Below are 27,313 nucleotides of genomic sequence, written 5' to 3' on the forward strand. Positions count from 1 at the left end.
CCACCACCCCGCCAGGCACAAGACCACCACCATGTTCCAATAAACCCTACTGAGTATATATGGGAAACTTTAATTGCCAGAGAGCTATTCTCTATTGCAGAGTTAACTGTCCCTGAGAAACTGTATTGGGGTTTTGAAAAAGGAAACAATAAGTTCGAATCTATACTAAGGCCATATTAGTAGTGTGATATTCCTCTGGGAGACACAGGGGATTGTGGGAAGAGGGTAAATCATGTTGCATCTGTCATCCGTTGGTTCTCTACCTTAGCTATGGTATCTGCCCCGGAAAGGGGCTTTTAAAACCAGAAATGGACATTTCAGGAAACTTCCAGTAAGATTTGCAAAGACTTGTATTACAATCCCAACCTAAGGATTCACAAAGGGCCATCCCAAACCAATAGCCAAATGGACTGAGGAACACCTGTGCTTGACAACAGTGAAAATGTCCCTTAGTTCTTTGCCGACAGGTACACTTGTTAGCAGAGGTGACAGATTTCTCTGCTTACCTTGTTTGGTGTGCATGTATAACGTATAACGAGGACCTTTAATCAAAGGCTGAGGAGAGCAATGAATACATTCAAGGCTTCTCTACCTTGACACAGAAGGAAGTGGTTGGGTTGGAATGGTGGATGTCTTCGGTGCCCTGTCCAGATTTTTCTGTAGTGCAGGAGACTGTCTGTCCTTCAGCTGCTTCAAATATTCTCAACTAATGACAGCATGGCTTCCTTTTCCAGGAATTGTCCCATAAGAGTTTATGTTCTGCATACCTGCAACCAAAGTTGGACAGATAGGAAGTTAAAACTCATGACCCCTTTTCTTGAGCCTGGGTCCAGCCCTGCAATTTGACCATGTTCCCGTGTTCCTATTGGGGCAAGCTGGGACTATACTTGGCCTGAAGCAATGATGTATTTTCCTCCTTCCTTAAAGGATTCTTTGGTGACACTGTCCCCAGTGTCAACCTTCTTATTGCTGTGACCCTTTAATACAGTTAGTTCCTCATGTTATGGTGACCCCAACCATAAAATTATTTTCCTTGCTACTTTGTAACTATAATTTGCTACTGTTGTGGATCATAATATAAATATGTGTGCTTTCCACATAGGGGTCTTAGGTAACCCCTATGAAAAGGCTGGTCACAGGGTGATTGTGACACAGAGGTTCAGAACCACTGCCATAAACACACTTACATTTGTCTCACTCTGTTTCTGGGAAACCTGAAGGATGTGCCATTGTGGACATGTAGCTCAGTGGGAGAGCTAAGGTGCTGGGCTTGGTTCGTTGTTGTTTTTTTTTGAGACAAAGCCTTAATGGCTAGCCCTGGGTGTCTTGGAACTTGCTATATAGACCAGGCTGGCCTCAGACTCACATAGATCCATCTGCTTCCCTAATGCTGTATTTAAAGGCCTGCACTATCATGCCCAGCTACAAACCAAGTATTATTATAATTAAGGTTTTAAAACAAAACTATTGTTCCAAGGTCACAAATCATTATTAAATAAACTTTTAAAATTCATGTATGCATATATGTTTCCCGCTCTGTAATATACTTTTTTTTTGAGTCAAGATTCACTCTCAGCCTGTGCTTGCTTTACAACTCACTATGATATCTAGACAGATCTCAAATTTGTGGGCACTTCTATCTCAACCTCCTGGCTGCTGAGATTATGGGCATACACCTCCCAGCTATGACATAAGCCCTGACCCATTAGTTTTATAACAAGGAGTTCACTATAGATTGATGGTCTCTGTCTCTGTCTCTGTCTCTGTCTCTGTCTCTCTCTCTCTCACACACACACACACACACATACACACACACACACACGTACACACCATACACACACACATAGTTAGTTCATTGTAACATTGTTTATACTAGCAAAAATTGTGGAACAACCTAAATATCTAGTAGTAGGGAACAGAGTAAACAAATAACCTTCCAGTCACATAAGAGACTACCATGTAGTCATTACAAACAACGAGATAATGTGTTATATATGTAACAAACACTAAATGGTGCCCTGTAAGTGCGTGTAATTTTATTTTTATATATTATTTTTAATTTAAAAAATCATACATATATATATTTAACAATTTAATTTCAACTAAAAGCAAATAAATGAAAAATAATGGTCTAGCTGTGCCTTTTCTTCTGTGGAATGACTTTCAGGATGTATTGTTAAATAAAAAAATAAAGTTTCGTGGTTTTCTTTCATTTGTGAAAGGATAAATGTTAGCATACACATGAATTATTTCTACAACACAGATTCCTTAGAAGGATATACCTGAAACTATGAAGTGTTTCTGTGAAAAGGAACTAGGTGTTTGGGTTGCTTTGTGACATTGTAAACATGTTTTATTGTTAATAAAAAATTGGTTTCATTATTAAAGTATATAATGTGGAAACTACATAACATATAGAAAAATATCCCTTATAATCCTACTCAATTACTCCTTAGCCTTTTGGCTAAGGTCAAGAGTATAATTCTATTTTTAGATGACCACTGTCCACATCTGGCTTAATTTCATTGTTGTCTTCTTTCTGAAGACAGACTATTTCTTAAAATATGCCTAAAAAGTACATGTATAGGTTTTTATTTTAATTTTTAGCCCAGGCGGGCCTCAGATCCCGAGTGCTGAAATTATAGGTGTACACCATTATTCTTCGTTATTACCCTGACTTTTTGATGTGGTATTAGATCCTAAGTATTTTCTCACATCAATGAATGTATTCTCAGAAAAATATTTATAACAACTATTTTGTTTTCTACTATATACACGTATATTTCTATCCATTATCCTGGTTTTAACCATGAAGTTATTTCCTGTATTTTGCAAACATATAGTTCTGTTAGACAGTTGTAGACATTTCGTTGTATACATGTCTCTAATTCTCTTCCCCCCCCCCCTTTTTTTTCGGAGCAGAGGACTGAACCCAGGGCCTTGTGCTTGCTAGGCAAGCGCTCTACCACTGAGCTAAATCCCCAACCCCTCTATTTCTCCCTTTAAAATAGATTTCTAGTTATGAATCACTAGTCAAATAAAATAGCTTTAAAACCTTATGCATTAATAGCCTTCTCCATAATTTGTATGTGTTAACAATCCCAACAGCAATGGAAATGAGTGTTACAGAGTCCTCACTGATACTGAGTACACTCAGCTGCTGGCATTTGGGGACTTATCATTTCCAAGTTTCCATAGGTATGAAGTTACTCATCAGGCCCCCAATGTGCATATTCAATAACTGATTGCAGTAGGCCTAGGCCGCTGTAACGACTGGTCTAGGAAGTTTACTTAGCCCCTTGTGAGTCTAGTTGGGATCCTGGAGTATGAAGTCAGGGCAGGGTCTTAGAGCAAGGGCTTGCTGGCTTCCTCCCATAGCATGGCTGCCTTTCAGCACCTTCATCCCTCTACAGAATTCTAGGCAGAAGCTCTTTCTTGTCCACACCCATTATCATAGTACTTATACTTCCAGGTCAGCTTATAGATATACACGTGCATATATACATATAACACACATGTGCATATATACACATAACATATACACACATATATGCACACACATATACATACATATAAAATAGAAACAGTGTTATAGTGCTAACTATACTTCTGAGTCATAATTTATTTTAAAACTTGTTTTTATATTTCTGAAGGGTCTTATTGGTTGCTTATTTCATGAGCTCACAAGCCCATTGCTTGTGTCTCCCTAGTGCTAGAATTAAAGGCGTGGCCCACCATGCTCAGCTTCTGTCATTTATTTTTTTGAGGAAGTTATGTGTGATGCTCTTTGATTACTTGTCATTTTCATATTCTAGAGAGAGATGCCCAGAGTTTCCATTTATTCCATGGGAAATCAAGAGGACTCGAGTGCTTTCTGCAGACAGAGTCTCCAACATGAGCTGGTGACACCGTTGTCTGTTTCATAGCCATGATCTAGGTGCATTTGAAACTTTTACAGGCAGACTTTGAACTAGTTTAACAAGTGTATAGTCCCTTTTATATGTGGGTTCTGGGTTCTAGTGCTGGCTAGCCATTACTAGTCTTCAGGAAGCTCATTCCTCTGGCATTCAGGTTTCTTATATTTAAAGGAGAACTAGGCCTGGGATCCTAGAACCTTGGATTCTTATGACATAGGAACGAGTGTTCCCAGGTTCATAAGGTTTTCGGAAACCTTAATTTAAACACAACTTCTCCTACTTTGGGTCTGACAGGATCATAAGGCAGTTATAACAAAGCAAGACTCCTTACACGCCGGTGTGGTTGCTGCTGCGGTTGGCACTATTCCACAGATGAGGAAACCAAGGCATAGCTAGACATGTGATATATAGCTAGTAAGTGTCAAAGAGAAGACTCAACCTTCGAAAATCTGACTCCAGAATCAATAGCCACACTGCCTACTATAAATTCCAATTAGGTTACAATAGTCACCTTCTCTGATTGGTGGAGAATGTCTTTAATACAATAGTCACCTTCTCTGATTGGTGGAGAATGTCTCTAATTAAAATGAGAAAGTGACATGTTAGGAACTAATAAGAGAATTCATTTTGTAATACGTTTTGCAAACCCCCCACTCTGTAGAAAATAAAACACCTCCAGAGGTTATAAAAAGAAAGGAAATGTTTAGCCAGGTTGAATCAGAAGATACCTAAATGCTCTCCTTTTATTGTTCTGCAAGACTGAGGAGGAGATGCGGACATTTAAGAGGGAAAATAACTTCTATGAAACACCATGCTGGGCAGCATGTTTATATTTTAGGAGTAACCAACATACCCTCTCCTTTTTAAATGGTACAAACACGTTTTAAGTTCAGAAACCAATAATCAAATGAGATCAGAGGACTTGGCTATATGAAATTTAAAAGTCAAAAGCAAAAGGGTCTTAACAGTGCAAAGGCATGGTTGAGTTTTAGCACAGCAGTACCAGGATGGCACATCGTCACATAGGTGTATTGCATAACGCCCTTCAAATCTTCTGAACTGCTTCAGGAACATTCTCTTCATTCCTTGTAAGCAATTGGCATGTTTGGCCATTGGCGTGACTGGGATAAATATGGCTACTAAGGAGTATTTAATAACAAGAAAGAAGAAAGTGAGGGCAAGGCCCATGTTGTGTTTACCTAGCAGCCATTTTTAGCACAGTGCTGGCATATGCTGGAAGCTCAGCTGATATTATTTGAATGGATGGAAAATTCACCAAGGTGCTACCGGACTCTGCGAAAATCTCCACTCAGCTGTTTTCTGTCTGTAAGGTAACTTTAATATAACGTAACAACAGTGCAGTTCATCTTAAGCAGCCACATACGCTAGGTCAATTTAACATTGCTGTTAAGATTAGACTTGTTTAAACGTCTTTGTCTGTGGAAATGGTACAATCTTATCGCCACATTCCAATTTTCCTTCATGTCCTCATCAGTTCTGTTGATCCCCAGCCAGCTCAGAGTTTGTATTCTATGTTATATATACATGACTTAAGTTTTGCTTTATTTTGTCCTAACATTTCAGTGAAATAGAAAGGCCCAGAATTTTTTTTTAAATGTGACATGAGTTACTAGTTTGGAACTGTCTTTTATCTCGAGAAGGGGATGACTTCTAATAACTCTGACTGATTTTAGCATCGACAACAGCCCCGCCCTCCCTGTTGTGCAACAGGGATGTGGTTTGCTGAGCAGGCCTGTGCAGAAAGGTCAACACTGTATTGTTTGTTGTGTGAGTGAGTCATATCCCTTGCTCCTCGCTCAAGAACAATTGGATCTTAAATGATGGCAGAGACTGCTGGGAGCTTTGAGATGAATGGGATTCAGTTCCAGCCGCCACGTGACTGCATCTGCAGGAGGGTTGGAGAGGTGGGGAGGCTAAATTAAAGGAAAGGGAAAAAAAACAATTGCAAATGACTATGATTCAAGGAAGAATGTGATCAGAGCACTCAGCTCCTACCAGAGGGAAAAATTGGTTGTAGTTAGAGGATGATGTAGTCACCAGAAAGCTTCGCATGGTGGCAACATCTGTAACCCCAGTTCCTGGAGGTGGAAGCCAGAGGACCAGGGGTTCAAGATCATCCCTGGTGTATGTAGCAAGTTGAGTGTGTCTGGGCAGACTAGGATTCCCTCTTTCTCTAAACACTTGTTAAGTTCTGCCACATTCCAGACTGTGCCAGGCCCTAGGGATTCAGAGAGGAAAGTGGTACATTTGTGTTCTGGAAAAACTCTCAACCTAGCTGGGAAAGAGAAACTTAAGTTTTTAAAAAAGAAAAATCTCAATTCACTTTCGTGGATATTGCTTTAGGTTGAAGAAGATGACTTTCCTGGAGCCAGAGGGTGGAGTGGCCAGTGCTGCCCGAGACCCTGTGAAGAGTTCTCAAAAGGGGAGTGAATCAAGTCTGCAGGAGAACTGACCTGTGGCCACCCACAGCTAAGCAGGTCTCGGCACACACACTGTCTACTTGACTCACACAATAACCCCATGGGACACTCACTGTTTTTTCCTGCTTTGATGATGGGAAAGCGACTCAATTCAATAACATGAAAATTGCCCAAAGCATGGCACTGGCAAACAAACAAGAAATGGGAGTTGAGCTCTGTTTTCTGTTAATGACTTTCAGGTGCCCAGAGGGAAAAAAAGGAGAAAGGTCTAAAAATGGAATTTGGTGGCTAGGAGATGCAGCTTACTGGCTCCTCTTAGGACTGGGTTTGATCTCCAGCAAGAAGAGACCGAAGGGTGGAAGAAGAGAAGGATGGAGCAAAGGAAGAAAGGAAGGGAAGGGAGAGAGCAAGGGAAGGAGGGAGAAGAGGGCAGGCATGAATCTAGTAGTTTAATCACAGACTAGGAGTCAGGCCAGCCAAGCTGAGGTGCTACAGGTGAGATAGGATTTTCATATCCCTCCAGAGGCTCCCGTACTGGAAGCTTGGTTCCCACAGTGGCTCAGGTAGGAGATGGTTGAACCTTTAAGAGGTAGAAGTTCACCATACATACCTGTGATGTGGCTTGGTGTTCTCGTGGGACTCCTAACAGTGGGGGTAGGGGACATTCTCTTTTGCCTGCTCTCAGGACTCTTCCTCCTACTGGGTTGCTTCCTCCAGCCTTGATAGGAGGGTTTGTGCCCAGTCTTACTGCATCCTGCTAGGCCGTTTTTATGGGATGTTCCTGCTCTGTTTGTTTGCTTGTTTGTTTGAAGGGAAATAGGAGAGTTGATCTGGGGGAGGGAGAAGGGGAGGTGGAGGGAGGGACTGGGAGAGGCGGAGAGAGGGGGAACTGCAGTCAGATGTAATGTGTGAGCGAAGAATAAAAGTTAAAAGCAGTAGAGGAGTTGGGTCTCCCTTCACAGACTAGTCCTTCTACAGCTTACTGGATTTTTCACCAAGGTTGTAACTGAAGGAGCAACTCCAGCCCCTCCCATTCTGTGTTCTTGATTCCAGACACAATCAGTTGCCATCCCCAGTGTACACTGCCACCACAGCAATGCTCATGAGGTAATGCAGACACCCAAGGCTGCTACCCCAGCCTCTTTAACTATAAGCTAAACAAACTGCTTCTTCATAAGGACCACCTATCAAGTATTTCATTATAGTCATGAAAAGCAAGTTAATATACAGAATAGATTTTTTTAGCTCGTAGGTTGCCTAATAGTTCTGAATACGGTGGAATAATTGTGTGTGTGTGTGTGTGTGCGCGTGTGTAGTATGTATATATGTATATATTATACATAAACACAAAATGTTTATATTGAATATATAGTATGCATACCAGTATATGCCAATGTCTTTGAGGTGGAAGGATTCTCAAAGTAGTTTTAATTTGTGTTTCCCTGACAGCCGATGATGTTGAGTACTTTTCTGTGAAGGATGTGTGGGGATTTTGATTGGGGCTGCATTGAATATGTAAATTAATTGCTTTTGGTAGGATGGTCATTTTTCACAATATTAATTCCACCAATCTATCCTTCCATCTTCTTTATCTTCCTTGATTTTTTTTCTTCAGAGTCTTAAAGTGTTCGTTGTTGACGCTTACATCTTTGGCTAGGTTTACTCTGAATTTTTAGGCTTATTCCAAACTATGGATGCATTGTAATTTATTTCTGCTATTTCTTATCATTATATAGTTTTCATCAGAAATAGTGTCCAATGAATATCATATTAATACTAATTAAGAGGAACACAATATTACCATGTAAACTATAATTCCGCAATCATTCTTTTACTAAAGAATATTCTAAAGAGATATTCTAGGACCGACAAGACAGTTCAGTAGATAAGGGCACTTGCTATTAAGCCTGATGACCTGAACTGAAGTCCCAGAACCCATATGGTTAAACAGGAAAACTTCCCCAAATTGTCATCTGACCTGCACATGTTTTCAACGGTGTCTATGACCACACATATACACAGACACACACACCAAAGCACACACTTAAATAAAGTCAGTAAATGTGATAAAAGATTTCAAGATGTTTTATTGATGGAATAAATGATACTTTCAAGATTTTGACAATATTCCTGTTGTTATTCCTATAATTAAACTGATTCTGGACACTAATTTCTGGGGTCACTATAATAACACTCAATGTAGGTGTCTTAACATACTAGAAAAAAATGTTCAAAAGTGCAGAAGTCTGAACTCAAAGTGTCAGCTTAATTAGCTTTTTCTGGAGATGCCGAGGGGAAGTCCCCCATGCCTCCTAGCATCTTGTGACTGCTGACTGCTGCAGCTGGTAGCTACATCACCCTTTCTGACCCCATTGTCACATGGCTTCCTTCAATATGTCCTTCCTCATCAGGGCATCAAGTTTTTGAAATTCAGGATTCACTGTGCTCCAATATGACATCATTTTAATTAACTAATTGTACTTGCACAGAGCCTATTTCCACGTAATGTCACATGCTGAGGTAATTCAATCCAGTTACTGAGCAAATGCAGGATCTCCTTTGCAATTCCAAAATCCCTTCTCTGAACTCTTGGTAGAAAATGAGATTTAGATTTCCAAATGGAAAAATCATATATATCATGTGCCACATAACAGTGTAGAAAGGTCAGGAATAACGTTTTATGATAAAAAAAAAAGACCCATTGTTTCTGAAGTAAAATATATGCAAATCTATACCAAGTAAGATGAATACAATAGACAGTTTTGTTATTTTATGCCCAAACTTACTGCCAATAAGAAAGAAAGCAATTTTCAAGTCTCGTAACTTTGGAGATTTGAGCATTGGAGAGTCTGTGGGGCTTAATGTGGTTCCTTTTCAAGTGACAGTGTTAAAATCCCAAGTCAAAAAGACTCGTGGGGTGCTGGAAAGAACCATCAGTGAAGTACTTCCCTCCTTAACATGAGGACCTGGGTTTTGATTCCCAGAACCTATGTTGAAAAACAAATTTAAAAGGTGGATTTGTAAGGTTGTCCTTAGGAAGACAAAGACAGGTGAGTCTCAGGAACTCACTGACCAGCCAGTCTAGCCTAACTGAATTGCAGGCTAATGAGAAACCCTATCTCAATACTCAGGGTTGACCTGTGGCCTCACACACATGTTCTAGTACATATTCACCTACATGGGCACACACCTGTATGTGCTTACATATACAAAATAAGCAAATAAAATATAAACAAACAAGCCAGCAAACCAACTGTTATAGCCACTTAGTGCAAATAGTTCATGTATTGCCAACCTATAATTACACATACAAGGCAAAAATAGATGATCAAACTCAACTCCAAACCCATTTCTATTCAAGTAAGATTTGCAAGGCAGTTCAAAGCTCCTCAGATCTAGAAATCCCCAGGGTAGGCCACATTTTATACATATCCACCAAGCCTTCGCAAACACTTTCTAATATAGCAAACTCAGGCATTAATCTTCAGCAGAGAGTTGGTGAGAAGCAGAACTACCCTCAGGTGGCCATCTGCTTCCTGAATTGCACTTGCCCTGTGTTCCTGGGGCCAAACAGAGTCCACTGCTGCCAGATCATTTCCCCTGGGTCCTTGGCAACCATTTTTTTTTCATGAAATAAGAAGGAATGTAACCTCTGGCTGTTATAAGTTCAATTGGAGGTTATTTTACTTGTGGTCACAACAATATTACAGAGTTTATTGGCAAAAGTCATCTAGACTGTTTCTATGTTATAGTCACAGTTGACAGTGGAGTTGTTTAATATTCAAATGCTCTGCCTCCCAGGAAGGGATTTCATCCCCCTCAAACCCACTGTTAATTGAAAATATCGCAAAGGGAAAATGCATTTCATCACTTAATACATGGAAAGAAAGTCTCCTACAAACCTGTTTATAAGTTTATTTGGGACTAGCCAAATATTGTGACAGGAACATGCATGTCAGTGAACCAGATTTCAAAGCAAGAGGATGCCGTCAAAGGCAAGGTGCGGAGGCTTCCAGAAGTTGTTTTGTGTCAAGTATCCTTGGCTACAAGTATCAATAACTTTGACATTGTCCAAGTTTGGAGGGGCAGTCCTTGGGCAGAAGTATTTTCCTTGGAAGATTGTCATAGTCTTCGTGCAAATTCACCATGGTGGCAAACCCTTAAGACAGTTTTTGCTTGGACATTGCACTACCTGAGGACCCAGCTATACCTCTCTTGGGAATATACCCAAAAGATGCCCCAACAAATAACAAAGACACGTGCTCCACTATGTTCATAGCATCCTTATTTATAATAGCCAGAAGCTGGAAAGAACCCAGATGCCCTTCAACAGAGGAATGGATACAGGAAATGTGGTACATCCACACAATGGAATACTACTCAGCTATCAAAAACAACGACTTTATGAAATTCATAGGCAAATGGATGGAACTGGAAAATATCATCCTGAGTGAGGTAACCCAATCACAGAAAAACACACATGGTATGCACTCATTGATAAGTGGATATTAGCCCAAATGCTCAAATTACCCTAGATGCACAGAACACATGAAACTCAAGAAGGATGACTAAAATGTGAATGCTTCACTCCTTCTTTAAAAGGGGAACAAGAATACCCTTGGCAGGGAATAGAGAGGCAAAGATTAAAACAGAGACAGAAGGAACACCCATTCAGAGCCTGCCCCACATGTGGCCCATACATATACAGCCACCAAACTAGATAAGATGGATGAAGCAAAGAAGTGCAGGCCGACAGGAACCGGATGTAGATCTCTCCTGAGAGACACAGCCAGAATACAGCAAATACATAGGCGAATGCCAGCAGCAAACCACTGAACTGAGAACGGGACCCCCATTGAAGGAATCTTAGAAAGGACTGAAAGAGCTTGAAGGGACTTGAGACCCCATGTGAACAACAATGCCAACCAACCAGCGTTTCCAGGGACTAAGCCACTACCCAAAGACTATACATGGACTGACCCTGGGCTGCAACCTCATAGGCAGCAATGAACAGCCTACTAAGAGCACCAGTGGAAGGGGAAGCCCTTGGTCCTGCCAAGACTGAACCCCCAGGGATTGTTGGGGGAGGGCGGTAATGGGGGAAGGATGGGGAGGGGAACACCCATTTAGAAAGGGGAGGGAGATAGGTTAGAGGCATGTTGGCCTGGAAACTGGGAATAACATTTGAAATGTAAATAAGAAATACCCAATTTAATAAAGATGGAGGGAAAAAAAGAAAAAAAAACAAAAAGACAGTTTTTGCATCAGGAATATTTACACAAGAGCACAAGAGCATCTCCACAGTCTCCTAGGTTTATTAATTTATTTTTGGCTTAGGACTTTTTGCAAGTGGCTTCATTTTGATTCTGACTCTCTTCGCATTTTAATTCTGCCTCCACACTAAACATCACAGATTAGCCCCACCTACCTTAATTCTACTTAGAATCTTAACATTAGCCTCCATTTGGGCCAAGGGATTTAACAAAAATCCCATTTTGCGATAGTGTTGAATGGACTACATAAGGCGTTGGATGCAACAGAATGGTTGCATTGGCATAAAGTTAAAGGAAGGTGAAGCGGGAGCATCCTACAGTCACAAATCTGTTAGCATTCCCTTACTGCTGTCACAAAGAAACAGCACTTGAAGGCTTAAAATAACAGAAGGTTATCATCTCACAGTTATGGAGGTGAGGAGCTTAAAAGGGTCTCAGCAGGAACCACGTTGTTGAGGGGGCTTTTCTTGCTTCAGGCCAGTGTGGAGAACCTGCTTCTGTGCCTCTTCTACCCTCTGGAAGAGGCTGTGTTCCTTGACTTAGGGATCCTTTTTTTGTTTTCAAGGCATGTCAGTCCACTCAAGACTCAGAAGCGTTAAGTGTCTTGATAAAAGTCTTGGCATTAATTTAAAAAAAAAGTCCAGAGGAAAAAGAAGAAATCCCTCCCAGTGTCACATTGTGGAATCATACAAATATGTAAATTTCAGGTTATAGGCCGTGTCTATCAGCTGTAAACTGTAGTCAGTTCATTTATTTTACATTTTACACGGAACACCTTTAAAACAACCTTTAGACAATCGTGAGCCTGAAGTAGTGTGTCCTCAAGGCTCTGCAAACTTGTCTGTCTGCTTCCTCCTAGTTCTCTGGCCCTGGCTTCTAGCCTAACCTTGTCCTTTGGCTACTGAGAATCTTTCTAGACCAGTTCTGTCAAGTAGTGATATGTGAGCTGTGTTGGTTTGCAGGAGAATGTCAGCCAAAGGCTCAGGGATTCAAACACTTGGTCTGCGCTTGCTGGCGCTGTCTGGGGGAGGCTTGAGAGGTTTGGCCTAGCTGGAGGAAGTGTCATCGGGTAGAAGGGTTTGAGAGTTTAAGGCCTCTCCCTATGTCTAATTTGTTTTCTCTGCGTTATCCTTCTGTTTAAAGATGTGTGCTCCTGCTGCTATGCCTGCTGCCTGTACACAAGTTTCTCTGCCAGGAGAGACTTCTATCCATCTAGAACTGTTACCCAAAATAAGCCTCTCCTTCTGTAAGCCGCCTTTTTCACAGCGTTCGTAAGCTGTGTATGTGAATTAAAAGTTTACAATCCTATACCTCAAAGTGTAACACCAACAGAAAAGGTAAATTCATTTTAATGTATTTGACTCATTGCATACAAAGTGTCGTCAGTTTGGGATGCAATCAATACTAAAAATTGCTAATGAAATATTTCCCTCTTTGTTTCTTTGTGAATTTTCTTTTATTCAAAATTCAATGTATATTGGCCTGGATGCTAAAATGTTCACCTGTAGTCAAGATGTGCCCACAGATGCAGAAGTGGCATCTAGAATGTTACTAGGTAACCAACCACTTCCTGATTGGATCTAAGGCTCACTCCATAGGGGAGAATCCATGATTGGTACTGTAAACCTGGTCAAAAGCCTAGGAATGTCATAAACCCTGGGGGAACCTACTGTTTTATTTCACTAAATGGTCATTTTGTCAAGCTACCTTCTAAAGATCTGTGTTGGTACCCACCAGTCTGAGCTTCTCCTAACCTTGGTCAGAGAAGCTTTCCTTTTGCAGTGAGTGGCAGTCAATGCAGAGACTCATAACTGTGCACAGTGCTGAGATGAAGTGACTATGGATGCTCAGCCCTAATGGGACTTCTTATCAACACTCCCACCAAGGTTGAAGGAAAGGAAGAGGCAGTTGGTGAAATGTAGGAGTGAGAGGACAGGGAAGAATGTGTTAGAGGCTACCTTTGCACATGATGTAGCTGTTAGATGTTACCGTTGCACATGATGTGGTTGTTATACTCATAAACTTTTAACAGCTGCACAGGACCCGGGTACCACCTATCAGATTTCCAGCAGTTGGCATTACTTGAGTTCAGTGGATTATAGCAAGATAGGAGAGGACATGACATCAGGAGGGGAACTTATCGGACACAGTTGGGGTGGGAGATGATGGAGGAGACTTGGGGTGGATAGGATTGAGAATCAGTGTACGTGTGTATGAAATTGCCAAAGGACATATACAATACACTCCTTTTAAAAGACAACTATCTGTGATTCTTCATGTTAATAAATATGTATTTATAATATCTTTGCATAGAGATGTAGGATGATGCCATCACGCAGGTAAAGGCAGGTACAAGATAGAATGAGGCCTGTCATTGGACAAGAAGGCAGAATGAATGGGAGAAAAGTTTTAGAGAGGGGAGGAGACTGGACTGAAGGGGGGAAAGCAGGAAGAGAAGCAGCCGAGAGAACATGGAGGCAGATGTTAAGATTCCTCTCTGCACATTTACAGGTTGCTATGAATGTTCTTAATGGATGGATGTGTACAGGGCTTTGTATTTCTAGGTGGGCAATTATGTCTTACCAATTGGATCAGAGATTATTGTGTTGTGTGTTCTTTCATGTGGTGATTTAAGTTCAATAGAGTATGTGGTGGGTGGGGACACTAGGCCGCCATGGAATTGGGATGTATGTTTCTTGCATGTTGGCAACCTGCCTTGGGAACTGGATGGGTAGAGAGATTGTTGCCAGGATCAGAGCGTAGTCATAGGCAGTGTGGTATGGGATGGAGCAGAGCGGGTGAGAAGCTTTGCTGACTGAGATGAAGATATCTACCAGATGTCCTGGGGCACTACGGTGCCGGATCTAGTACGGGGTAAAAGAAAGCTATTTTTATAATTATACAACAACATAGAGAAATCTGTTCCTCGCTTATTTACTCTTTTGAAACAAAGTTTAATTCTGTAACTCAGGCTAGCCTAGAACTTGCTCTGTAACTTACTCTGGCATCATGCTTGTAATCATCCTCCTGCCTTAGCCTCTTCAATGCTGGGAATACTTGTATGAGCCATTCTGCCTGCCTAGAATTTCTCTGCTTAAAACAAAGAAAGAAAGAAAGAAAGGAAGGAAGAAAGAAAGAAAGAAAGAAAGAAACAAACAAACAAATAAACAAACAAGTAAACTAAGGAATCCAAAAATAAAAAACCCTTTCTACTTGGACAAATCAGAAATATATGCATTTTGACTTTTTTAAAGCTAGGGCATCATGGATTCTGTTCTGGCTTCAACCTTGCTATGTAGCCCAGGATTTCTCTGAGTTCCCAATCATCTTGTTCAGAGTTTCCTGGTGCTAGGGTCCAGATGTGAGCCACTGTGCCCAAACAGAATCTGTATTCTTGCCCACTTTGTTTCTCTCTGTTTCTTGGCTGAACCATGGGGGTACAGAAATAAAGTGAAGAAACAGAAATTTAACAAGTTACCTATTCAAATTACAAGGGAATTTTGAAGTGGTAGCACAGAGGACACAAAAGAAAATGGACCCTGGGGACACTGTGCTAACCATAACACAGCTACCCCAACCCAGCCCATCTAAAGCAAGCAACTTTGTACAGAGAGAGCTGGAGGCTAGCAGAGGGAAGGGGAAGCTAGGTATAAAGTTTATAAGGTGGAACTGCTGTACAGATCTGTGCGGCCGTGTGCTTCTAGTTAATAATGCAGCTTACATATGAATGTCTAAGAGCTTAGCTGTCACACTACAAATATGCTGCTCACTTTTACTTAGATGTGGGAAGAGGGGGAAGGAGGAGTGGGAGGACGAGGACAAAGAAAACGAAGAAGGAAGTAAAAGAAACTCTGATAGTTTTAAAAAGGCAGTTTCGAGCTTGGCCTGTGAGATACTTCAGACCTCTGTCCAGGACTGAAAGAACTAGGGTGTAGAAGGACATTGTGAGAAGTGCAGTTCTGGGCTAGAAATTAGATCCCCATCCGTATTCTGTGAGAGACCTGAATTAAAAACTGAATTCGTCTTAATACCTGGGAAGATGAGTCTTATTTCTTCTTTAACCGTGGCCATTGATAGAATAAGCTGCATGATCATCAGGGATTTAAGTTGCATAAAATATGTCCTATTGTGCCCTCCCTAGAATTAACATGATACAGAAAAAGAAAAAGAGCATGCTGTCAGTTGAGTGGTGCCGGCTGTAAATGCCTCTTAACTATGCCTGTGACTTTAGACAGATACTTGGGACTCTATTCGTCAACTATAGCACAGAGGCCATAATATCTGCTAATAAGCTCTTAGGTACACTGACTGTGAATGAGACTATATACACACATATAATCACACCTATAAAGAATCTATATACGAACCATGATTCTTTTTAGACTCTTATAATTTTTTTTTGGTTCTTTTTTTCGGAGCTGGGGACCGAACCCAGGGCCTTGCGCTTCCTAGGCAAGCGCTCTACCACTGAGCTAAATCCCCAACTCCCATGATTCTTTTTAGAATGCACATACACCATGGCGCCTGTTAGGATTGCAAGGTGCCAGACCTCAGAAATCATTCTGCTTAAAAGAAAGGACTATACTAACTGCTTTTCAAAAAGGGAAACAGTAGATGGCTCAAATGCTCTAAAAGTTCCTGTGTAAATTAAAATTCTACTCAGATCCATAAAACTTAGGGAAAAACTAGCAATGCCCAGTTACTAGATACAGGAATATGGAAAAACACTGCCTCCATAGATTGCTAAAGGCAGGGCAAAACATCAAAGCTCATGTAGAGAATTTGACAAGATCTATCAGAATTTTAAATGAACATTTCCTTTTGCTGATGAGTTTATTTCTAGTAATTGATCTCGCAGCTATTCTGTCACATGCAGACACAGTGTGTGCGTAAAAGGATGTATTGCATCATAGTTTCTAAGGCAAAAAGACTGTAAACAATCTACTGTCAAAATGAAACTGACCACTGACCAAATAATAGGGCCAAGTCCGCACAGTGGGCTCGGCTGCCCTGTGTAGGCTGAGGTAGAACACATCTCCAAAGACAGTCCAGATGCCGTGTGTGGGCACTGTTAGCATTTGCTGGAAGGTTAAGATGTGTCGTACCTGTTCATGTGTTTGAAAATGCAGAGGCAGTCTCTTCAAGGATTCAACAGAGTAAATAAATAATAAAATAAATAAATAAAGTGGGCAGATGGGAAGCCAGGGGAGGACATGGAACCTCTAGCCTAACATACTACAGGGATACACTCTTCCTCACCGTCCTAAGTTGGCTTCTGTTGCGTGTTAAAATACCCTAACAAAAGGCTACTTTGGGGAGAAAGGGTTTATTTTAGTGAACAGTTCCAGATTACAGTCTATCAGGAAGTAAAGGGGGCAGGAACCTAAAACAGTCACATCAGTAAAGAGCAGAGAGAATAGGTGTATACCTATCTGCATTTGCTCAGTGTCTCTCCACCCTTACACAGCCCAAGAACCAAGCGTAGTGAATGGTGCCACCCACAATGGACTGGTTCTTCCCATTTCTATAGAATCAAGACGATCCCACACAGACATGCCCACAAGCCAACCTGGTCTAGACATTTCTTCATTGAGACTCTCTGCCCAGGTGATTTGATAGTGTGTCAAGTTGACAATTAAAACCAGCCGTCAAACTCACTGTCGTTTTACTTTTTGCACCCAGAATATGAATATATATATTCATTATAATAATATTTCAAAGAAGAAAATGCAATGCAGGAGAAATAAAATTAGAGTCAGAAACATTGGTTCACTCCCTGAATGATCTCAAGTGAGTGGCTTTTTCTCTCTAGTTTGTTTCCTTGGAGAAAGGGGGGGCAATATAATAACATTGGAACAACCATTAAGATATTAAGATGCTTATAGGTAACATAACGATTTTCATGTCTGTCTGTCTGTCAAAGCAGAAAGTATTGAGAAAAATCAGCTGTTCCTATATCAAGGGCATTGCCTGGCTAAGAAACTGTCTTACTTTTTGGATTGATGTCACAAAGGGCCTTAAACCTTTAAGAACCCACGCTCCTGCCCTGGCAATGGGCGAAGAGATACCTTATTGATGTTGTTCTTATATCAGTCAGGGGGAGGGCAGATGGCATCCGGTGGTCATCCTAGTTTGATGCCTGGCTTGGTGGCCAAAGCTATTTTATGTTCAGGACACTCGAAAATCAAATCAAAGACAGAGACCTGGAGACCACCATGCCCTCCACCAACTTGCTCTACTGCCCATGGCACATGCAAACTGTAGTCACTTGTTGTTATGCCAAGCAGTATGGACAAAGGATGTCACCCAGGGAGCTGCCAGCCGTGTGGTCAGCCTGCAGCAGGAGCCACCACAATGTGCGAGTGTGCGGGTCAGATGGGAAAGAGAGAAGTGGAACAGCTTGAACATTAGATGAGAGATGGGACTGGAGACGCCAGGGTGGAGAGGAGTGTCTGTTGTGAGTAGACAAACCCACCATCTGGGGCCATGGCGAAGTCCCAGCCAGAACTGTCATTGAGGGCCATGTCTGGGTCCATAACTACACAGCAAAAGGGGTTGGTGTTGATCTCTAAGACTCATGTTACAACTAAAGAACATGAGGATGTCCTTAGTGGGGGCAGTCTCCCTGGACTACATGGCTGTCCAAGGGCGGGGCCGGCTTTGTACAGCCCCTCACTGACTACAGAGCTCTAGAGAGCTGGCTCCACCTCTCAACAGGACCCCCTGCCTTTCGTGTACCATGAGGTAGCATGGGGAGGGGGTGATCCCCTCCCCTTCTTGCCCCTCACCATCTGCCCCAGATTCATGAAAGCAGGTGAACTGGCTTTGTTCCTTGCTGGTTATAGCACTCAGCAGAGAGGGCAAGCCTGCCCAAGTGTGCAGGAGAGGGGAAGCCTGGCCCTGCTACTGTGTTGTGAGGTGGTTCAAGCAGTGGAGGGAAGGGAGATGCCTTCTGTCCCTTTGCCCCACATCACTGGAGACAGTTGGGAGAGCTGGCCATGGAGTCTTGAGAGGGGGTGAGTTAGCCCTGCCTCTCACTAGCTTTAGCACTTGGGAAAGCATCCCCTGCACCTTGCATGGGCACCACAGTAGGGCTGTCCCTGGTAGAAAGGACACTCGTAAGCTATCCTCAAGGGTGAGAGCATGGGAGAGCTGGCCCTGACATGGCTGCAGTGGTGATGCCCTCTGTCACCTTGCCCTTCACCACCTGTAGTAGTTGGGAGAGCTAGCTCTGAGGCCATAAGAGTGGGGAAGCTGTCCTTGCCCCTCACTGGTGGGAGATTAGGCCCTGCGCTGTGCCTAGCCAGCACAGTGGAGCTGGCCCTGATGCCGAAGGCACTATTGAGCCAGCAGCCCTGAGAGTGTGAACGAGGAAGAGCTTGCCCAGCCCCTTGCCAGCTGTAGCACTTGGGAGAATGGGCCCCCACGATCTGACTGGGCAGCCCAGTGGAGCTGGTTCTGGAGGTGTGAGTGTTAGATGAGCTGTCCGAATGGCATGAGAGCTGCATTGAGTCTGGAAAGGGAAACTAGCCATACGGATATATGACAGTTAGACATTTTCATTGAGAAAATACATATAATTTTAAAAAGTAATAAACTAAGTAGGCGGAAAGGAAAATATGAGAGCCATCCCACACACATCATCTAACCTATGTAATTCTCAGGACAAGTTTGTCAAGCAATCAGCAGTGGTTTTACTTCCTATAGTGACTGTATTTATGATTAGGAATTCTGTCACACTGTAGAAAAAACAGATGGCCGTTTTCTGACGTAAGGTGATGAAATAGTTACGAGTCAATAATGTAAAATCATTAATAGTACTATTAGTTGCAAAACTGAATAGATAGAACAGAACTGATTGTATAAAATATACATTGAAAAGGCTTAAACATTAAAACGTTATGAACAGGTGTCCAAAGATGATGGATTTTTTTCCCATTTATACAGGTCCTAAGCTATCAATACTGAAGAGGGTTGATTTTAATATTAGTGAAAAATCAAACCAATTGTTTAAAAGTTATAGTCATAAATATAATAGGACATTACAGGGAGTATCTCCAGATGAGTGGACTTGTGGGTTTTCTTCTTTGTAATCTCTTCCTGTCCAGTAATAAGAAGTCATAGTTTTGAGAAAAGAAAGAAAACAATAAAAAATGCATTCTGAAGGAAATGATTCTTTGGAGCATATAAATGCAACAAATGATTCAGGGCATTTTGTCTTGCTTCCCTAATCCTCTGCCGCCCAACTCTTTATATCTTAAAATAATAGACCATTATCAGGTTTTGCCTTGTAAAAAGTCATCCTGGCAGCGTTGGAAGCCACAAACAGCAGGAAGTCACAACCTCTGAGCTGTGTATTTGCAAAATGCATGAAGTCAGGAGTTGGCGTGGGCAATGTTCCCCGAAGACAGAACAACGTGCCTAGCCCCCATCTCCAGAATGCCTTGCTAGTGAGCCATAAATGTGACTGATGTCAAGGAAGTCAAAAGGACCTCTAAAGGAGGAGTGTTCAGTTTCCGGAAGCCAACGTAAGAGGGCTCAAAAGATTCTAGAAATTGAATTTTCTATAGAATGTCCCCATTTTTCAAACAGTGAGAGAGACTTTGTATGGCACAGGAAGATAGTTAGATCCTGGAATAACACCGAGATTTCACTATTACCACCAAGGGACAAGGAGAGAACCAAGGGGAAGAGAACAGGATGGGAGAGATGGGGGTAGGGAGGAAGGGAGGGAGGGAGCAATGGAGAGAAGATGAAAGAAAGGAAAGAGGGAGGGATGAAGGGACAGAAGGAGGGAGGGAATACAGGAAGTAGGGAGGGAGGGAGATCTACTACTCTCCTCCTCGACATGGCCACCTTAATCTGGCCCTGGCCCTCTCTCGCGAGACACTGAAATGTTCAGCTAGTCTGTCACAGGACTCTACTCATCCACTTCACTAACTCTTTACGGAAAGTCACAATGACTGTTTAAATGCACACACAAGAACGTGCTTGAATTTCTAACACTCAGAAGGCTAAGGCAGGAGGCTCCCAAGCACTATACCAGCATCTGAGGGATGCCCCACTATGTGGCAAATACAACTGTGCTCCTCTTCATGGCCCAGGATTCCTGCATGGGCATAGCTGCCTTCCTTGTTGATGCCCTCACCAGACACCTCTGCCTTAACGCCTTCAGTGCAGGCATGCTGGTATCCATGATTTCCCTAGCGTGTCAAGCCTTTTCCTTCCAGAGCCTTCTAACAGCTCTGGGCTGTGCCTGGGAGAAGTGGCCCTCTCTCCTCATGGTGTCAGTTGAATGTCCGCTCCTTTGAACGGCCTGACAGTTTAAGCCATTCTCTTCCCAACCACGCTCCTACTACTCACCAGCATTGCCCTTACCCAACCTCTTCACAGCACTTGTCACAATTTATAACTGCGTGAGTGTGTGTGCATGTGTCTTTGTTCGTTTATTTATGCCTCCAGTAAGAAGTACTCATATCTGGTTAGATCACCTCTATATGACTTCTGACTGTAGCTGTGGAAAAATAAGGACCAACACTTAGTAGGTATTAAGAACAAAAGAAAACCACTCAGGGACTAGAGAGATGGCTCAGCGGTTAAAAACACTGGTTGCTCTTCCGGAGGTCCTGAGTTCGATTCCCAGCAACCACACGGTGGTTTATAACCATCTATAATGAGATCTGGTGCCCTGTTCTGGCTGTTCAGGCAGAATATTGTATACAGAATAAATCTAAAAAAAAAAGAAAAGAAAAGAAAAACCCTTTGTGAATGAATGAGTGAGTGAGTGAATTAATTCAGTGTCATAGCTTGCCTCTGTGTAGGTCACTCAGCCACCTAAGATTCAGCTGCTTTATTTATACATTGATAAAGCTAGTTCTCCTTTTACAGATAAGTGCATGTAAATGCCTTGCAGGGTAGCTGGCACAGCGTGAGGCTTTCTCACAAACTGAAACAATGGTTTTCATGTTGAAGTAAACTATGGGGTGGGACGTTCCTGCATCTTAGACAGATAGAGTTTACTCTTGTAATGGGTGATGTTGAGGAGAGCACAGGGCTGGGCCTGTAACAGACGCTGGATAAATGTTAGGTCAGTGAACGGTGTCAGCCAGAAACTCGTCAAGTCTAACCTTTAAGAGCGTTCCTCATGTACACTGTTGATAATTTTAAAAGATAGAACAAAGTTTAGATGTCAATGAACAGGATCGGTAAGTAACTCTGGCATAAAATGGGTTGATTTGTCACATCTGTAGATGAAATCACTCTGGGGAAACCATGACAATGGCTACAATCTGAGTGTGACCTCCAAAGGGTCACATGTCAGAAAATTGATCCCAGTGGTGGCACTGTGGTTGGGAAACCTTTAATACATGGATTCCCAGGGGAAACAATGAGGACACTGGATTACTGCTCCCAGAGGATTGATGCTGGTTTCACAAGAATGGGTCATCACACAAGTTTGGCTATCCCAACTCTCTTCCTCCTCTTAACCTCCTCCTCCTCTGCCCCTCCATCACTGTGATGCTCTCTGTCCTTAGGCCATAGGCCAGCATCTTGTTCTTTAATCTCTATGAGCTAGGGATTAGAGTGTCGACAAGGTGTGCTCCCTACAGGCCTGAGAAGTAGCATTGCAGACCACAGACAAAAGAAACAACTAAGCAAAACATAGCATACACTTTCATCCGTGTGCATGTGCATGTACAGGCACACACACATACATACACAGAGCATAAATAGATGGATGATATAAACAGATAGAAAAATATACGTTAGGAGGATCAACTCCTGCCTAAATGTTTAAAAAAGGCCTCAGGGAAGAATGGCCATTAATCTGCCTTTCTGTGTTACAAATAGTAACTCACTACTTAGAGAAGAGATTTCTAGGCAGAGACATCATGTTCTCAAGGCCACAAAAACTCTAATGACTAAACCAGCTGTAATCACCAGCAAAAGAAGACATTCAGGGAGGTGCTGAGTGGCCGTCCAATCCTCTATTTAAAACAATTGCTATGGAGACAAGTAGACTAGATTAGAATGTGCAGGTACTCCACCAGAAGATAGCACCTGCCCAGCCCAGCAAGTCTCTGAACCGAAGGACTGGAGTGCATCCCAGATCTGAGGGTGAGACAGACACAGAGGGCTCGTTTCGGGGTTCTTTGTGGCTGCTGGTTTGCTTCTTTGTCTGAACTGAGCTATGTATATTCCAGGCCATGTTCCAGTATCTTTGACTTTCTTGATGGCACAGCATCTCACAGAGGTACAGTGAATGCTAAATCAGTGTTTCTGAATGGATGGATGCAGGGTAAGGGTGGGGCAACTGCCCAATATGGCCACATGTAGTTTCGGTACCAGAATGGTTGGCTGAATGAAGTGAAATGTGTTTGGAGAGCAGTTTGGGGTGGAGGGAGAGAACCTGATGCATATTTCAGATATGCTGAGTGTTCTGGGTCTATGGGAAGACCCAGTAGCTGTTGGGTATCTAGGGTTAGAACTCTGGGTAGAGAGTAACAGAAAAAGGGTGTGCTCTAGAAAGAGTTGGAAAGATTACATCTCACTTATATTCATGGAAATTTGGACCTCATCATAGATATTATCTAATATATATGTATACATATGTATACATCATATATCAATCATCAATCTATCATCTGTCTATATTCTATCATGTATCAGTCAATCTATAATTAATCTATCATTTCTCTCTGTCTATCATCTGTCATCTGTCTATCAGCTTATAATCTATCATCTATCTATCATCTATCAGTCTATCATCTGCCTATAATCTATCATGCATCAATCAATATAGCTATCATCAATCTATCATCTATCTCTGTATCATCTGTCAATCAATCTATCATCTATCTACTATCTATGTATTTATCAACTATCATCTATATGTCTATCATCTATCATGTATCAATCAATCTATCATCTATGTATCATATATCTATTAATTTATCTATTACCAATCTATCATCTGTATATCACCTTCATCTATCATCTATCATCTATCTATCTATCTATCTATCTATCTACTATCTATCTACTATCTATCTATCTATTCATCTGTCCTCACGTTCTCTCTTTCTTTATCTCTATCTACCTCTGGATTTCTTTCTCACCTATGTATGTTCTTCCCCTTGTTTTGTCGTAAGTACTAGTTCAACTTGAATTCCTCGTTCCTTTGGTAAGGCTTCTGTAATTTGTTCTTCCTGTTCAGACCCTAGCAACTTTCAGACATCCCTCCTCCAATTCCTCTGTCCTTTGCATTTCTCATTTTTCCAATTGGTTACGGGTCCCACACCGGGGGGTGGGGGTGGAGGGAATGAAGAATGGCTCAGAGGTTAGAGCACTGGCTGCTCTTCCAGAAGACACGGGTTCAATTCCCAGCCCCACATGGCAGCTCACAATGGTCTCTAACTCTAATTTCAGGTGATCCAACACCCTTACACAGATATACATGCAGTATATCAGTACACATAAAATATAAGATAAATAAATAAAACTCCACACAGAGTGATACAAGAACTGTGTCCATATCATAAGGGTTAAAAATCATGACATGTCTAAAGAAGTAAAATACACATTCTGAATATTTGTGTACAGAAACAAAAAGACTAATGTTTTATAGTCTTCCTGCTCTCCCAACCAGGTACAAAATTAACCTCCACTTCAGATACCCATAGAGATATCAGTTTTGATAGAAAAATGATGTGATTTAACCTTGTCAGTTACAGAGTTTCCTTGTAATTCTCTTGCTCAGAAAAGTAAATATGACCTTCCATCTGGAAAAGGCCATTTTATTTCAACAAAATAAAATTGCTTTAATAAACGTATTCCACTGTGCCTCAGATCATCCCCTGGTAGCAAAAAGAAGAGATAGACAGCCATCTTTAATTTTATTAGGCAAACCTAGCCACAAAGTTGCCAAACAGTAATCTAGGGTTGCGAATCGGTTTCAAGGTTTATAGAACAGCATCTCAGTAAGAACTTAGACGCTGAATGCCTGGTTCATACATTGCCTCCTAACCCAGGCTGCCTTTCGTCTTTCAGTGTTCTTAAGCAACAGCCAGTCCATGAAAATAATCTCACAAGAAACGTTGGATTAGAAGAGGGGAATCTTAACAGTATACGCGGGCTGGACCCAGGCCTCCCTGTTCAAATGCAGCAGATGTGCAGCTTGACCGTCACATGGGTCCTGAACAACTGGAGTGGGGGGCATCTATCCCAAAACCTATTGCTTGTCTGTGGGATGTGTTCTGCTAGCTGGGCTGCCTTGTCGGGTCTCAGTGGGAGAGGAAGCGCCTAGCCTCACAGAGGCTTGAAGTGCCGGGGACAGGGGAGGGGGAGGAAAGGGGTGGGGGCACCCATCTGCTCAGAGGAGAAGTGGAAGGGGATGGGGAAGGATTGTGGGAGGGGGTGACTGGGACAGCAGCAGTGAGCGGGATGTAATGTGAATAAGTAAAAAAAAAATTATAAAAGAAAGAAAAGATGAAATGGAAAGAAAAAGAATCTTAAGTTTTTCCAAAAGCATTTAAAGCATCCCTGATTAGGAAGCCAAGGTCCAAGAAAGCTTAAGTGTCAGAGTCATACAGATAAGGAGAGGCAGAGCTAGGAGTGGGCCCAGATCCTTTGGTTCACTTTGCATTAAAAAAAAAACACGCAGTCGTTGTTATTTTTAGAAGAAATAGCAATAATGTCTAACATTCAGTGGAATGTATCAAACTGTCAACACCATTAAACCGTAGGAGCCCAACTTGAATCCAGGTCTATGCAATTAAGACTGATTAAAACCAGGTTTTGCATTGTGTGGAGATGCATGTGTCCACAAGTGCTGCACAGGATGTTCCAGAGTTTCATGACTGGAAGGAACTTTATTGCTTGTCTTTTTTAGTTCCCTCTATGTCCACAGCACCCAGAGATGCAGCCTTTGTCTGAGTGGCAATGTGGAAGACACTGTACTCTGAGAGCAACTCATCTTATGTTAAAGGGGTTGAACCTCACTCCCGAGTCTTCTACTTAACATAGATGTTTTTGTTGCCAGGAAGCAGCGTCCTGGAAGGACTTGAGAAGAATACAGAAGAAAGGTTGGCGGCAACATGAACAGCCAGTTCCACTCCTGTGGTTAATACCCACACAGCTGTAACCTATCTAGTTTTATTTTTCTCAGATTTCACTGAGATGCCAAGTCAGCAACAATTCCGAGAAGAACTCCAATGTATAAAGATAATGTTGAATGTTGGGATGAGCAGGTCAGTATCTGCCACTCCTGGGCACAGACCTTGTCTGAATGGATCTAAGGACTGAGTATGAAGAGAGTCCCTCACAGATTTTAGCTAGTTCCTGGGAAGAGCGTGTGGTTACAGCCTCTGAATCCCTGACACTCCACCAACTGACGCTCAACACTTTTGAGAAGCATTTAGCTTAGCTGGAAAGATAGGTGAAGTCTATTGGTAGAACTAAGAGAACTGATGGCTCATAATCACAAGATCGAAAGAACCCCCAAACTTTATTCTCTTCTCTTGGCTCAGACTTTCTTTAGAGCCGTTAGTGTACCCATGTCGGGACTGAGAACAATGTTCAGTGTGTGTATAAATGAGTAACTGCTCACAACAGGCCTAATGTCACTGAGTGGGAATTAAAATTAGTCTCTTTTCTGTGGGGCTCGAAGGCCTTTGATGTGCTTTGTCTCAAATAGACTAGTTCCAGTGTGTCACACCTACACAGTTCAGAGTGTCTACACAAGGATAATGACAAATGGTGGGAATGCTGGCAATGAATTTGAGACATTGTGGGGAAGATTAATCCCATGTTCTGATATGCTTAAAGTGGTTAAAATAACCAACTTTGTTATATGTGTTTATTCCAACTCAAAAAATGGAATATATTAGAAGCCATTGAATTATATACTTTAAGCAGGTGAATTATATGGTCGTGTCAATTATATATTTATAAAGCTTCTTTAGGAAAATGCACATGAAACCTTAGAAACTAGTCCCCAAACATCATTTTATAGCTGAGGAAATCCAGACCCAGAGATGGGATGGGGCTCCTTAAGGTTATATATATTTTTCCTGTCAGAAAAAAATACTTTATTTTAATTTGATATCATGTATATACGTTGCCACAAGAAGGAAAATATATTTCATTTTTTATTTTGCCATAGAGACTGGTGGAAACTCATTGCATCTTGACAAATCTCAGTGAATAAAATTATAAAATGTGACTGACTTATTTCCTTGATACTCTGACAGCTAAAGATGTCTTGAAAAGGGAACAGCTGAATAATTCATTCTCTAATAATGAACTGTGGAGCAAGTTGAGATCTAAGGCCCAGGAGAGAAATCACAGTTCCCAAAGGAGAAAGCATGCAGGCTGTACCACGTCAGCTACAACTTAGCCCTCATTCAGGCTTTGCACCAAGGCCCCTCAGGGCTTCAACCTTCAGTCCATTGTCAGAAGGAAGTCATTAGCCCCCAAATGGTGTGGTCTGGAAAGAGGTCAACCACAGTCAGTGAGCACCTTACCTCAGTCCTCATAAACTAAGGAGAGAATGGGCAAGGCAAGGAACTGAAGAAACATCTTCCCTAACTCTGCTTAAAGGCATTCACGTGGGAAAATAAAATGGGAAAGGAAGGCTTTTGTTTGCTTTGGTTTTTGTTTTTAAAATGTATGTGTTCACATT

At 41.9% G+C, this 27,313-nt stretch overlaps 1 long non-coding RNA gene across 2 annotated transcripts in view; it reads right to left on the reverse strand.

The window, feature by feature from the left end:
* Positions 1-512: 512 nt before the first annotated feature.
* The window catches only part of LOC134478971 (uncharacterized), a 46,380-nt gene continuing 19,579 nt past the window's right edge, over positions 513-27,313 (reverse strand). For both annotated transcript variants that reach the window (XR_010051807.1, XR_010051806.1), the window contains exon 5: positions 513-767. This is a non-coding gene — a long non-coding RNA (uncharacterized LOC134478971). The remainder of the gene's footprint in view (positions 768-27,313) is intronic.

Source organism: Rattus norvegicus, chromosome 5 (assembly GCF_036323735.1).
Source record: "Rattus norvegicus strain BN/NHsdMcwi chromosome 5, GRCr8, whole genome shotgun sequence".
Lineage (NCBI taxonomy): Eukaryota > Metazoa > Chordata > Mammalia > Rodentia > Muridae > Rattus > Rattus norvegicus.